The following is a 14497-nucleotide window of genomic DNA, read 5'->3' as shown; positions in this document are numbered from 1 at the left end:
AAGGGCTGAGAAGCCACAAGGTCAGGCCAGGCCATGGGGGCCAGCCAGTGCTTCCTGCTAAGATGGGAAGGAAGGAGGCCTGGGCCCCTGGGTCTCTGCAGGGACCATGGCCTCTTCCTCTCTAGAGCTATCCTATCTCCTCCAAGTTGTGGGGGTTGTCTCCTGCATGAAGGGCCCTCTCAGCCATCCCCAACCTGCCTAGAAGGTGGAGTCTCTTGAGGGAGGGAAGCTCTAGGAGGTGAGACTAGGAGGGGGGCCCCAGCTGGGAGAGAGACACTTGCTTTTACTAGGGCACCTCTGGCCTCTGCCTGTGGTTCCAAAGGGCTCCTGTCTTTAATTTGGACACCCTATAACCTTAAAGGAGGGAGATGGATTGGGCTGGGAGTGGGGCTTGACTATCAACAGCAAGGGAGAGCAAAGGGAAATAGGTGGGAGAGGGGAGGGGGCAGGGACATCACCCCCACCTCTATTTCCCAGGAGACACTATGGCTTCTCCCTTAGGTTGGCTTTGGACACTAGGGGAAGAGAAGGTTCCTAGTCCCTCCAGCTCCTCATGATGGGGGTCATGATGGAAGGAATGTGGCATGCAGCTGACCTCTGGTACCGGACAGCAAGAGGAAGCTGAGATGCCTCTTTCATAAAAATTTGGGCAGCTGCTCAGCGCAGGGGCTCATGCCTATAATCCCAACACTTCCTGGGAGGCCAAGGTGGGTGAACTGCTGAGCTCAGGAGTTCGAGACCAACCTTGGCAACATGGTGAAACCCCCTCTCTACTAAAATACAAAAAATTAGCCAGGTGCGGTGGCTTATGCTTGTAATCCCAACTCTTTGGGAGGCCAAGGCGGGGGGATCACCTGAGGTCAGGAGTTCGAGACCAGCCTGGCCAGCATGATGAAACCCCGTCTCTACTAAAAATACAAAAATTAGCTGGGCATGGTGGCGTGCACCTGTAATCCCAGCTACCCAGGAGGCTGAGGCAGCAGAATCACTGGAACCTGGGAGGCAGAGGCTGCAGTGAGCTGAGATTGTGCCACTGCACTCCATCCTGGGCAATAGAGCAAGACTCCGTCTCTAAATAAATAAGTAAGTAAGTAAATAAATAAATAAATAAAGCCAGGCGCAGTGGCTCATGCCTGTAATCCCAGCACTTTGGGAGGCCGAGGCAGGCAGATCACATGGTCAAGATAGAGACCATCCTGCCCAACATGGTGAAACCCTGTCTCTACTAAAAATACAAAAATTAGCTGGGCGTGGTGGTGGGTGCCTGCAGTTTCTTTGAGACTCCATCTCAAAGAAACAAATAAAAATAAAATAAAATACAAAAAGTTAGCTGGGTCTGGCAGCTTGTGCCTGTAGTCTCAGCTATTTGGGAGGCTAAGGCAGAAGAATTGCTAGAACCCGGGAGGCAGAGGTTGCAGTGAGCCAAGATCACGCCACTACACTCCAGCCTGAGCAACAGAGCGAGACTCCATCTCTACAAAAAAAAAAAAAAATGGGGCAGTCTTAGATCCTCTCAGCACAGACTTCACCCTCAAAAGGCACCTACAAATGCCTGAATGAATGCATGGACAGGTGAAGGGCCCCAGCTCGTTCAAGGTCAATGTAGAATTCCTAGAGTCAAGGTCACTCTAGGAATCATGAGCTTCTGTTGGATATCTGTCCTGGTATAGGAAAGAATGGCCTAGAATGCCCCAACTGTATTCCTGGACTTTGTGGAGGAGGCCCAATGTAGAGACTAGGAATGATGAGAAAATTTCATTTTACAGAGGAGGAACTTAGGACTCAGAAAGGGAGGTATAACATGCCAGAGCCACGGGGTAAGGCAGGAAGCTCAGAACTGGGGCCTCTGACTCTCAGCCCAGTGCTCTCCTTCACCTGCATCATGAATCTGAAGGGACATTTTCAGTCACTTGTCCAGTCCCAGAAGAGCCTATAAGAGGCCGGAGTTTTGGGAGGCAGTGGGAGAGTTGCTCCAAGAGGCTTTTCCTGAGGAGAAAGGAACAGAGGGGCTGGGGAGGCTTCTTACCTCCCTCTCCTGCCCCAACATACACATTGACACACAACGGCAGAAATTTTACTTCCAAATATCCCTTCTCTGGGGAGCTCGCTGTTTCCCAGGAGACGCCGGGTAGAGATGCCCCTTCCTGCCAGCCTCCCTGGCAGCCACTAGGCGGCTGTGGCTTCATCTTTTGCCTGGAGACTCCACAGTGAGGGTCCCACGTGGTTTGTATTAATAGGAAGTGGAGCTGAGGGCTATAGGTGCTAAGGATAGGGCAGGCCAGCCAGGGGTGGGTGGGCAGCCAGGCCAGTGGGTAGACTGAGGCAGCCATACACAGGGCCACACTGAACAAAGGTCCTGGGCAGCTTTGCAAGCCTAGATACACGAGCTGTCCTGATTCTAGCTACCAAAGGGGAAAAAAATGCTCCTTGGCATCTTTTTTTCCCAAACTGGAAGTATTTTTATTGTTTTCTCCCTTTTAATATAAAGGTAATGAATGACTGGTGTAAAAATAGGGAATTCCAACAAAAGAGAATGAACAAAAGCCCCAGACTCAAATTTTAGGATGTCTTTCCCCAGAGGAAATTAGCTTATGGACACTGTGGAATGCTCTAGAATCTGGGAGATGTCCCTGCACCGGCCCCTAGTATTGGAGAGCCTGTTGTGTGCATTGGTCTGTTGTCCCCAGATCAGTAGTTTCACAGTGGGTTTTTTTTTTTTTTTTTTTTTGCAATGGAGTCTCGCTCTGTAACCCAGGTTGCAGTGTGCAGTGGCACGATCTCAGCTCACTGCAACCTCTGCTTCCCGGGTTCAAGTGATTCTTGTGCCTCAGCCTCCTAAGTAGCTGGGATTTACAGGTGAGCACCACCATACCTGGCTACTTTTTGTATTTTTAGTAGAGACGAGGTTTCACCATGTTGGCCAGGCTGGTCTTCAACTCCTGACCTCAGGTGATCCGCCCACCTCAGCCTCCCAAAGTCCTGGGATTACAGGCGTGAGCCACCGCGCCTAGCTTCAGTGTTCTTTCCATCCTGTGTTTTTTCCATACTCCCAACCTGCTGGGTGCACCATGCTGCCCCGCTGTGGTCACCCAGTAAATGTGGGTTGCAACAATAATGAATTTACAGAAGAGGAAACAGGCCCTGAGATAGACACTGAAGTTGCCAGAGAGGCCCAGATCACATTCACAAGCATGACAGGTATACATTAAACAGCCTCAAATTCTCCACCAGTTCCCTCTTTCCCAGGGCTGAGAGGGACCAAAGGTTTGAGTCTATGGAAGAAATTTCCCAGGTCTGGCCCTTGGACAGGACAGGGGCGAGGCACTAGAGGGAGACTCTCAGGGATTGTGCGAAGAGAGGCCCCAAGGCAAGAAGGACAGTAGTGGAGAGCCTGGTGTAAACCTAGATATTGAATCCATGCAATGCCAATGAGGTAGAGAGCAGTTTTGCCCCTCTACTGTGACAAGGGGGCAGCTTTGACTGGAAGGTTTGAGGTAAATTAAGCAGGTTAAGCAGGGATTTTTTTTTTTTTTTTTTTTGAGATGGAGTCTCGCTCTGTCCGCCAGGCTGGAGTGCAGTGGCACGATCTGGGCTTACTGCAAGCTCCGCCTCCTGGGTTCACACCATTCTCCTGCCTCAGTCTCCCGAGCAGCTGGGACTACAGGTGCCCGCCAGCACACCCAGCTAATTTTTTGCATTTTTAGTAGAGACAGGGTTTCACTGTGTTAGCCAGGATGGTCTCGATCTCCTGACTTCATGATCCACCCAGATCAGCCTCCCGAAGTGCTGGGATTACAGGCGTGAACCACCGCGCCCGACCTAAGCAGGGATTTAAGCATATGGAGAAGACTCACCTCCCTCAAGGGATCCACCCAAAACAGCAGCAGGGATAGAGTTCAGCCCCTTATCTCCCTTTCTTCTTATTGCCAGAGGACTTAAGGTCCTGCCATCTACACATTACATATTATCCCATTTAGTCATTGGCAACTGGCTTATCCCTATTGTACAGATGGATAAGCCATGGCTAAGAAAGGTAAAGGGACTTGCCCAGGCCACAAACCAAGTGGCAGAACTAAGAAGATGCTCCAAACTCAGCAAACTCAGTTCTGGCCCCCAGGTGCTCCTCTTTTTTTTTTTTTTTTTTTTGAGACGGAGTTTTGCTCTTGTTGCCCAGGCTGGAGTGCAATGGTGCAATCTTGGCTCATCGCAACCTCTGCCTCCCGGGTTCAAACGACTCTCCTGCCTCAGCCTCCAAAGTAGCTGGGATTACAGGCGCCCACCACCACGCCCAGCGAATTTTTTTTGTATTTTTAGTAGAGGCGGGGGGAGGGGTTTCATTATGTTGGCTAGGATGGTCTCGAACTCCTGACCTCGTGATCCGCCCGCCTCGGCCACCCAAAGTGTTGGGATTACAGGCATGAGCCACATGCTCTTTCTACTAAGGTGTCAGTACTTGGTTTGGGTGTGGGGTGGCCACACCCTGCCGGATTCTGGAGAACAGGTCCTCTCCCTCACACAGACTCCTGGCCCTCCTTTGAGCTCAGATTCTTGCGGGGTGTCCTGTGTTAGTTGGGTCCAGACCCTGCCCCTGCCTCTACTGAGAACTGTAGGGAGAAGATGCCCAGGGAGGCACACAAGACACGCGTCACCAGGCCTTGACACACGTGACCAACACTCCTCAGAGATGTCACCTTTTCCGTTTTGCCAGGGCTTGTTCTCCTGAAGTTCTCAGTCCTCCACTGTGTTCTTTCCCCACCCCAACCTTTCCATATCCTCCCGGAGAAGGCGCAAAATCTTTGCTGAGGGCGGGCCGAGGCAGGGTGTACGCGGCCCAGAGCGGGCACCTTGGGAAAAGCACCGACCGGACACTGCTCCCCTCCCCCTGGGGGCCCTCCCCTCCCCGCCCACCAAGAGAGCAGAGGCCAGGCCGGTCCTCCATCCCCGCCCTGCCTGGCCAGCCACAGCAGGGTGGCCTGAGGAGCGGCTGGGGGCGAGGGCCAGGGGAGGGGCCTGCAGATGCCGCCTCCGCCCCCCTTCCTTGTCCGGGGCCCCCATGGTGTCGGGGAGCAGGAGGAATCAATCAGGATAATGAAGCCGCAGCCTGCCACGCACTGCGGGGGCACTGAGGAGCGGGGGCCGGTGCCAAGTCCGCCAGACGGTTCGGAGGAGCCGAGCCCGGCGCGGCCCAGCGGCGGCGGCGGCGATGGCGGAAACCCGAAGCCGGCGCGCGAAAGCCGGACGCAGCTCCGCGCAGGCCGCTGGCAACCGCGCCTTGGCAACCGGGACGCCCGAGAGAAATCTTAAAGCCGCAGCGCCTCTTTCCCCGCCATTGCGGTCGCCGCCAGGAACCCAGGGGAAAGGGTCGTGCGGGGAAAACTTGCTGGTGGGAGTCAAGCTTTGAGCCTCTCGGGACTTGGGGGGCCGATTCATACCCTTGCTCACTTATTTATTGTATTTTATTTTGAGACGGAGTCTCACTCTGTTGTTCAAGCTGGAGTGCAGTGGCGCGACCTCGGCTGGCTGCCACCTCCGCCGCCCGGGTTCAAGCGATTCTCCTGCCTCAGCCTCCCGAGTAGCTCGTATTACACGCGCCCGCCACCACGCCCGGCTAATTTTTTTTCTATTTTTACTAGAGACGGGGTTTCACCACTTTGGCCAGGCTGGTTTTGAACTCCTGACCTCAAGTGATCTGCCTGCCTCGGCCTCCCAAAATGCTAGTATTACAGGCGTGAGCCACCGCGCCCGACCTCATTTATTAAATGTGTGTTGAACTTATGTACCCGAGCACAGGCTAGACACTAGGGAGGGGAACGGGCGGTGATTAGAAATGAAAAAGATCCTGCCAAGAGGAATTCACAGTCTAGCGTGCGAGGCAGACCAGAATGGCTGAGGTGAGCAGAGCCCTGTGTTACCCAGGATAAAGGGGCTTGGTTGGAGGGCTGGCAGGCGGGGGCGGGGGGGGGGGGGGGTGTTATAAAATAATCCTGCAGTACCTGCCTTGCTCCGGGCTGTGGGTTGGACGCTTCTTTCCTGGGCTGTGTTATTATCCCAAAGGCCCTGTGATGTGGGTATTGTTACTACCCCTATTACCGATCCCATTTTAAAAATGAAGATTTAGAGGCCCAAAGAGGTGAAGAGACTTAGCCAAAAATCTCATTTTATTTTTTGGAGAATCTAGGACTGGGTCAGTCCTATGACCACAGGACTCCCGATTCTGGCCAATTCTCATTATGCATGATGTCTGCAAAGTCAGACCTGAGTGAGGACTTCCAATATAAATTGTGTAAGAAGTGAGAAAGGAGAAAGGGCAGCTGAAGGAAAAGATGGGCACTTCATCCTGCTGCTGCCCACTACCCCGACCCTGTCTGCCCCTGTCCTCATGACAGGGCTGGGTGTGAACAGAGGACTAGATGAGGTGACCTCCAGACACCCTCTGGTTCTGTGATTTGATAGATCCTGCCTGAAGTCCAGGCACTGTGCCACCCTTCTGGGCAGCAGTAGTTGGCAGGGGGCTGCAAGCTGGGGGGGATTCCAGGCTTCTGAAACAAGGGGTCAGGGTTGGTGGGGGAGAATAAGAGGAGTGGTAAGGGGGCTTTGGCAAAAGAAAGCTAGAGTCAATATCACTAAAAATGCTGGGCCTCATCATTTGTTCTCTTGTCCACCTATCTTTCTTTTTCTGCACATCCATTCAGGCAAGAAACCTTTGCCAGGGCCCGGGGTAGGCTCAGAGGCTGTTGGTAAGGCAAAAAGCATGTTGGCTTTGGAGCCAAGCTCAATCTGGTTTCAAATCCCAGTTCTGTCATTTACCAGCTACGTGACTTTGGGAGCATGACTCAATCTCCCTGAGCCTCAGTTTCCTCATCTATAGAATAGAGGCATTAATACCTACATTTCAGGGTTATTGTAAAACTTAATTGAGGTGAGAAAAATGTATGTAGGTGTCTGGCACATGGTACTTAATAAATGGTACATTTTAAAATGTCTTTGCTTATTTTGGTGGTCTGACAGCTTCTAAAGATATGTCCATGTCCTAATCCCCAGAACCTGTGAATGTTACCTTAACTGGAAAATGGGTTCATCTTTGAGGATGTGATTAAGAATCTTGAGATGGGGGCCGGGCGCAGTGGCTCAAGCCTGTAATCCCAGCACTTTGGGAGGCTGAGACGGGTGGATCACAAGGTCAGGAGATCGAGACCATCCTGGCTAACCCGGTGAAACCCCGTCTCTACTAAAAAATACAAAAAACTAGCCGGGCGAGGTGGCGGGCGCCTGTAATCCCAGCTACTGGGAGGCTGAGGCAGGAGAATGGCATAAACCCGGGAGGCGGAGCTTGCAGTGAGCTGAGATCCGGCCCACTGCACTCCAGCCTGGGCGACAGAGCAAGAGAGAGAGAGATTATACATACATCAAAGAGTAGAAGGCGATATGAAGACAGAGGTGGAAATTGCAGTGATGGGGCCACAAGCAAAGGAATGCTAGTAGCCACTAGAAGCTGAAAGAGACAAGGAACAGATTCTCCTCTAGAGCCTCCAGAAAGAGCATAGCCCTGCCAACACTTTGATTTTGGTATAGTAAAACGGATGTTGAACCTTTGGTCTCCAGAAGTGTGAGAGAATAAACTTCAGTTGTTTTAAGACACCAGAGTTGTGGTTAATTTGTTACAGCAGCCTTGGGAAACTAATACACTTATACTGGAGATTTAGTCTTGAACAAAAACCAGGAGTTCATGGTCTAGTGGGACAAGAGATAAATAAACAGTGCATAGAAGCACCCAGAAGGGAGGCACCTTGTCAGAACTGGGGAGTGGAGGAGTAAGGTAGGCAAGAATGTTGGAGGACTTAGTCAAGTGAGGGGCTGAAACAGGAAGGGCATACCAGGCAGAGAAAACAGTGTCGGTAAAGGCATGGATGGGAGAAAACACTGCCTTCAGGAAACTGCCCATGTTTGGGATGGCAGGTGTGTGAGGTGCTGTGGGGGCAGCATGACAGAACTAACTGCTGAGGTGGGCAGCAGGGGCAAGAAAGCCAAGGATCTTGGCTTCCACCCCAGAATGGAATCAAACCCTCCACTCTGCTCTGGCACTGGGCCCAGGTCATACAATCCCAGACTGTTGGTACTGGAAAAAAGCCTTAGAGACCATCCAGTAGTCTTGCCATTTCATACACAGGGAAACTGAGGCTCACAGAAAGTGAGCCAATTCAGGGAATAAGCAAGAACCAGATGGCTGCACTCTGGCCTCTCTCTTGAGCCTGGGTGTCCCATATCTGAGGATCTCAGAGACACTGTCTGGAGGGCTCTCTGCAATCCACTTCCAAAAAGCACTGGCCTTGTGGTCTCTAGACAAAGAGGGTGTTATTTGCATATTATTTACATGTTGCTAATTAGATGAGAAAGGCAGATTCATTCAGGCCCTCCCCTTCATGTCCCCCTGTCCTATTTCACTCACATCAAGTTGTTCTTCCTCATACCTCTCTTGACCTCAACAACTTCTCCCAGGATTCCAGCCCAAGCCTCACTCCTCAAGTTTCCGTACCTAGGCCCAGCTCAACCCCTACTATATTAAACATTTGGTCCTACCTGGCAAAATTGCTTGGTGGGTCGTTAGTGTTAGTCTGGGTGGAGGATCTTGGAACAAGTTACAATGGAAAGGGAGGCTGTCCAGCTTGAAGTTTTTTCTGGGAGTGGGGAGAAGTGAGCACTGTCTCCTTGTAGCCCAGGGGCCATCTGAATGAGGCTGTGGGAGTGGGGGAGGAGGGTGTTCCTTGGAGATCTGGTGGGCAGGTGTCAGCTGCATGCCCCAGGCCTTCCCCAAGCCTCTTGGCTGGCGGCCACACCAGCCCCTGAAGGAGCTGGCTCCTTCTTTGAGGGAGGAGGAATTCTAGGGAAGGTCTTGGAGCAACCCTTGGCCTGGTAGCCTAACATGAGTAAGGTTGATGTCACCATGTGAGTTACTGTGGACCCTCCAATGGGGACAGCACATCCAGATTCTGAGGGCTGCTGTCAATCCTGAAAATTGTGAGGCATTGTGCTAAAGTAAAGCATGGTGTCTCCCTGAGGGCAGGCACTCAAAAAATGTTTTCTGATAGAGGGGCCACCTATCTCCTGGAGATAGGTAAGGAGAGGGAATCACAAGGAGGCACAGATTCTGCCTCTCTCACCTCCCATTAGCCCCTTCTTTCCTTTGAAACCAAGGCTGTGTCCAAAACCTCTCCCAGATGAGATGTCTGAGCCTGTCATTTGGTGATCACCAGAGAAGGCACCACACTGTGGCCAAGACAGTGCACAGGATGGCCTCAGGTTCTCCCTGCCCCTGTCCTGGCAGAAGAGCTGCAGAGATCCATCACCACGGCTGACTCAAGCAGCTGCCAGGAGCTGGGAAATTAGGATCCATGGAAAAACCTGGGGCACAGTTCAGGCTAGCAACTTGCAGAAGCCAGTTTGCTCTGGGGTTACAATAGTGTCCTGGGTAGGGAAAAAAGACCGCCCTGCATGTGCAGATAATTCCTCTCCATGCAGGGGTGATGTGTGAGCTATGTATATATGTGCTGCAGGGACCTCATCAAGCATCCCATCCTGCATGCACAGCTGTGTGCACACATCCCATTGGCAACAAGAGTATGTTGTGTGTGAGTGTCTTCTTGGAATTCCACCTTCCCTCTTCTCTGCAGAGCAGGCCTTCTCTTCTTGTTTCCTGGTAAAATGGGAAGTGAGGGAGTAACTTCAGTTTCATTACCTCTAACCCTTCTCCCTTGTGGAACACCCTGCATGTGGCCATTTGCCTGTGACAGCAAGGAGTAGATCCATTCTTGGTCCAGAGTGATCCTAGCTCCTCACTGATCCAGATGACCCCATCTTGAACAAATTCCTCTGCCCTGGTACCTCTCTCTTCCCCTATGGTGTCCCATGCCAATACCTCCTCTAATGTCCAAATCAAAGGGAGGGGTGGGAGGAATGTGGGGTGATGCTGTGGGTGTGGGAGGAGGAAGGGTGGATCGGATACTGTTCGATTTTGCCCAGGTCCCCTCGGAGCACTGCTGCTCATTTAAAATTCCGATTTAAAGCCGGGCGGCTCTTTAAATTTCCACATTAGCATGCCGCCCTGATGCCAGGCCAAGATGTTGGGATGGATTTGGCAGGAACGCCTCCAACAGCAGCAAGCAGCAGCATTTGCCAGCAATAAAACAACGCATGAATAAAAGAAAGCCGCTTGGCAGCAGCAGCAGCCCAGGTAGCTGGGTGAGCCTAGGAGGGGCTTTCATATGTGGGGGCTCAGAGGCATGAAGGCCCATGCAGGGGCATGTGTGTGTGAGGGCCTCTGTGGCTGTCTTGGCTTTCACCCCCAAGCTATGCCTGCAGTGGAATCTGGGGTGAGGGCCCAGGCAAGATCACGATTTCTCCCTTGTGCCTGTCTCACCCTCTTCCCCCCAGGGGTTATCCTCTTGGAGGGGACAGATGTTGCCTTTGATAAGGACACAAGGACTTGGCCTGAAGCCTGAGTTGTCCTGCTTCATTAGGGCCCACAGAACAGGTGGGGTCAGAGAGAGCAACACTGCCCAGAGTGGCTTCCCAGATCCAGGACCCTAGATATCTGGGTGCTGAGGGGCACTGTTAGGATAACGTGGCTGAGAGGCTGCTGTGAACACTGGGTATTGGCACTGAGGTGGAAGAAGAGATGCTCTGGGCTGGGAGTTGGGCAAATGTCTGTTAAGGTTAAGCTTAAGAATGGGGAATAGCAACAGACAGCAAGGAGCTACCATGCTTGGCCTCACTTTAACTCTTAACAGATTTGGGAACATTGTTTGAGGTCGGATGGCAAGAGCAGCAGAGGAGTCAGATAAAGCCCTGGGCTGGAGGCTGGACACCTCACAGAGGTCATTTCATCTACCCTCTGCTTCCCAGGGTCTAGGGAGTACAGCCCTAATCCTCTGCTCCAATCACCTGGCCGAGGCTCATCACCTAGCTCCCCAGACATTTTTAGGAGCAAGCAGCCTGTCCTGTATCTGGTAAACTGCCTATCTCTCCTACTTTTTAACCATCTCTTTCCCTGAAGTCAGGGTAAGAGGACAGAAGCAAACAGAGGGGTGGCAACAGATGGTCTCTGCAGTCTCGGCAAGGCAAAAAAGAGGGATTTTCTTCAGAGCACCTTCCTCTGATGGAACTCCCCTCCCTTTCCAGCTCACATGAATGATGTGGGGAAAAACTGTTGAGACTTTGAATTCTCTCAGTCCCTGGAAAAGATGAAGAGCAGACAGGCAGGACCAGGCTCTGGCACAGCAATGGCCCCACACCCTGAAACCAGGACTGGTCCTGTCCTGATGAGGGAGCACAAGGTGGCCTGACCTCCCAGGTACCTTGTTCCCTAGTCCACATGTTGGGGTGGGTGAGCTCAGAGTGAGGGAGTGGCTAAGAAGGGAGTTTAGGCCAGAGAGATGTTCTTTTGTCATTTATTCATTCATTGAACAAGTATTTACCAAACAGCTGCTTTATGCTAGGCATTGCTTCTGGGCACTGGGAATACATTGGTGAATACAGATAGAAATGGTCACTGACCTTGTGGAACTTTCCATCCAATGAAACCAGGATCATTATTCAAATGACTGGACAAATACATAGGAAGTAACTGTGTTAAGTGCTCTGAAGGAACAATATATAGTACCATTGAAGTGTATAACTGGGGGACTTGACTGAGTCTAAGGAGTTGAGAATGAGTTTGCGAAGGACACAGAGAAAGACCGGTCAGAGCAGTAGGAGAACTGGCAGTGACATCACAAAATCAATGGAGAAGGTGGTCGGCTGTTGAGATATGGGGAGCTCATGAGACACCTATTTGCCCTGACTCCTCACCCACTAGTTGTGAGTACAGGTGTGGAAAGGCTCTGCCATTGTACCTGGCTCACAGTTGGTGCTCTGCAATGTTAGTTCCTTTCCCAGTCCCCAAGCTGAGCCTCTCTCCAGGGACCTTAGATTTCTGGAACAAAGTAGCTGCCAGGGCTTAGCCTCCTCTGTCAACTCAGGCTCCCAAACTCCAGCCATCCAGTCCTCAGGGAAAGGCCCCAGGCCTCTCCACATTAGTCCCATCACATGGAGCCTTACCATTCCCTAACCTACTTCCTCCTTTGCTCTGGTCTTCCATGAAGAGAGGCTGGAGTCTGGGTCTCAGAGAAGGATGCCATTCTGGGTCTGCTTCTGGAGCTGAGCCTGAGAAGAGAAGAGAGTTGGAATTCTCAGCCCCTTCTAGTGCTGCCTGGGGTGAATCTGAGTGTCTTAGGTGGGGAGAGGGAGTAATGGGGAGTTGGGGAGGGGGGCTGCCCACCCAAGACGGCATAGAGCCCAGAGCCTTTTCCATCCCAGACACCCCATCTGTCTGCCACAGAAGGCTCGGGTTGGAAGAGGTGCAGAGAAGGGGGGTATGGCGGGTGAAACTGTACAGTCTGTGAGCTAGCACGATGGCAGCAAAGGTGCTGACTGCCGAAAAGGGCAGAGGGTCAGGGTTGGGTGTCGGTAGGGCTGCTTTCTCGGCAGCTGAAAACTAGAGGCCAGAGGTTGGGTCTGAGGTAAGATGATAGGGACAACACTGCACGACTCTCCCTAGACTGCTTCGTGTTTGATTTTGATTTTTATAGCTCCTTGCCCCAAAGACCAGAGGGCAGAGTCATACCCCTCTTGCCAACAAACTAATGGAAGACCAGAGGCCGGGAGAGTTGTGGGAAGGAGCACTCCTAAGTCCAGGGCTGGGCTGGATTCATGATGCCTCCCTCTCCCTAGCAATCAGACCTTTTTCAGACCTTAAAATTATATTTTAGTTAAATGTGATTGTTTGCGGCATATTTTCTTTCACATATTACTTTAACTGATCCTGCTAAAGTCCAGTAAGGTAAACATTATTATTATTCCTGGCTTACAGATGAGGCAACAAGGGCTTTAAAAGATCAAGTGGATAATAATCTGGGATCACAGGAGAGTAAGGAGAAGTGACTAAATCTAAGTCTCCTGACTCTGCATACAGGCCTAGGCTACTGTAGACCTTCCTTGCTCATTTTTTGGTTATTGTACACCCCCACTGCCAGGTCAGGTGTGGGATTTTCCAGTGGAGAACTCAGAAGAACTCATTCCTAGTGACTGAAAAACTGGGAGGTACCCAGACCTTGGGGGACAAACATCAGCAGAGCCCCCTCTCCTGGATACCAACATCCAGACGCTAGGAAACTGGAGATCCAACAGGCCACTTACAGATAGAAATATGAGAGGGAAGCTGGGCGCGGTGGCTCACGCCTGTAATCCCAGCACTTTGGGAGGCTGAGGTGGGCGAATCACCTGAGGTCAGGAGTTCGAGACCAGCCTGACCAACATGATGAAACCTCGTCTCTACTAAAAATACAAAAATTAGCTGGATGTGGTGGCATGTGCCTGTAATCCTAGCTACTTGGGAGGCTGAGGCAGGAGAATCGCTTAAACCTGCGAGGCACAGCTTGCAGTGAGCTGGGATCGTGCCACTGTACTCCAGCCTAGGCAGGAAGAGCGAAACTCCATTTTTTTTTTTTTTAAACAAACAAACAAACAGACCAGGCGCAGTGGCTCACACCTGTAATCCCAGCAGTTTGGGAGGCCGAGGCAGGCAGATCACGAGGTCAGGAGATTGAGACCATCCTGGCTAACATGGTGAAATCCTGTCTCTATTAAAAATACTAAAAAATTAGCCAGGCATGGTGGCAGGCGCCTGTAGTCCCAGCTACTAGGGAGGCTGAGGCAGGAGAATGGCGTGAACCCGGGAGGCAGAGCTTGCAGTGCTCTGAGATCGCACCACTGCACTCCAGCCTGGGCGACAGAGCAAGAGTCCATCTCAAAACAAACAAACAAACAAACAAACAAACAAAAGAAATATGAGAGGGACATAGACTGGAAGTGGCCAGGAAGCAGGGGCAGGGAAGGGTGTGGAAAGTGGAAAATGCCAGCCTGGAAGCAGCTGTTAGGGTCCACTCAAGGACCTGGAGCTGTCCCTTAAGAATTTCTGTGGATATCCCCTTCTCACATTCCAAGTTCTAAATATTTTGTTTCCCCTCTCTACCTGTACTTAAGAAAATATGTTTCCACAGCTTCCCTTGATGCTCTACCTACTCCAGTCTTTTCTTCCACTCTTCCCTGTTCAGAAGGTCTTCCTCAGTTGTAACCTTCTTTCTTCAGGCTGCGGATAATCCCTCTAAGAGCTCTCTAAGGCAGGTGCTAAGGGAACCCAAGACAGGGCTTCAGTTATTAAATATAAATAGACAGGGGAGGGGAACTGAATATAGACACAGATATTTTATCTCTCCATCCCTGTGAGTTATTAAGAAGAAAGCACAAGTGGTTGCTAAGCAACAGGTCTCCATAGAGGACAAGGCACCAGAGGAAAAAGCCTCCTTTGACTGAATATAGGGGTGGGAGGGTAGGAAAGGTAGGGGTCAAAGACCTCTGAATGGCAGGCCAGCTGTAGGGAATGGTTGGTTTGTCCTCCAAGACC

The 14497-nt window shown here is 51.5% G+C and overlaps 1 protein-coding gene across 11 annotated transcripts in view; it reads right to left on the bottom strand.

Moving 5' to 3' along the window:
• Positions 1 to 11428: 11428 nt before the first annotated feature.
• The window catches only part of CDK12 (cyclin dependent kinase 12), a 109065-nt gene continuing 105996 nt past the window's right edge, over positions 11429 to 14497 (bottom strand). For 6 of the 11 annotated variants that reach the window (XR_002517874.2, XR_002517873.2, XR_002517871.2 and 3 more), the window contains 2 exons: positions 14066 to 14220; positions 11429 to 12198 (listed from right to left, as the gene is read on the bottom strand). The gene's annotated coding sequence lies outside the window, so the exon portion shown is untranslated. The remainder of the gene's footprint in view (positions 12199 to 14065; positions 14221 to 14497) is intronic. The other 5 variants (XR_002517878.2, XR_002517875.2, XR_002517880.2 and 2 more) reach the window with 3 other exon arrangements.

The sequence above is a fragment of the Papio anubis genome, chromosome 17, assembly GCF_008728515.1.
Source record: "Papio anubis isolate 15944 chromosome 17, Panubis1.0, whole genome shotgun sequence".
In the NCBI taxonomy this organism is placed as follows: Eukaryota; Metazoa; Chordata; class Mammalia; order Primates; family Cercopithecidae; genus Papio; species Papio anubis.
This window is presented reverse-complemented; position numbering and strand designations above follow the sequence as displayed.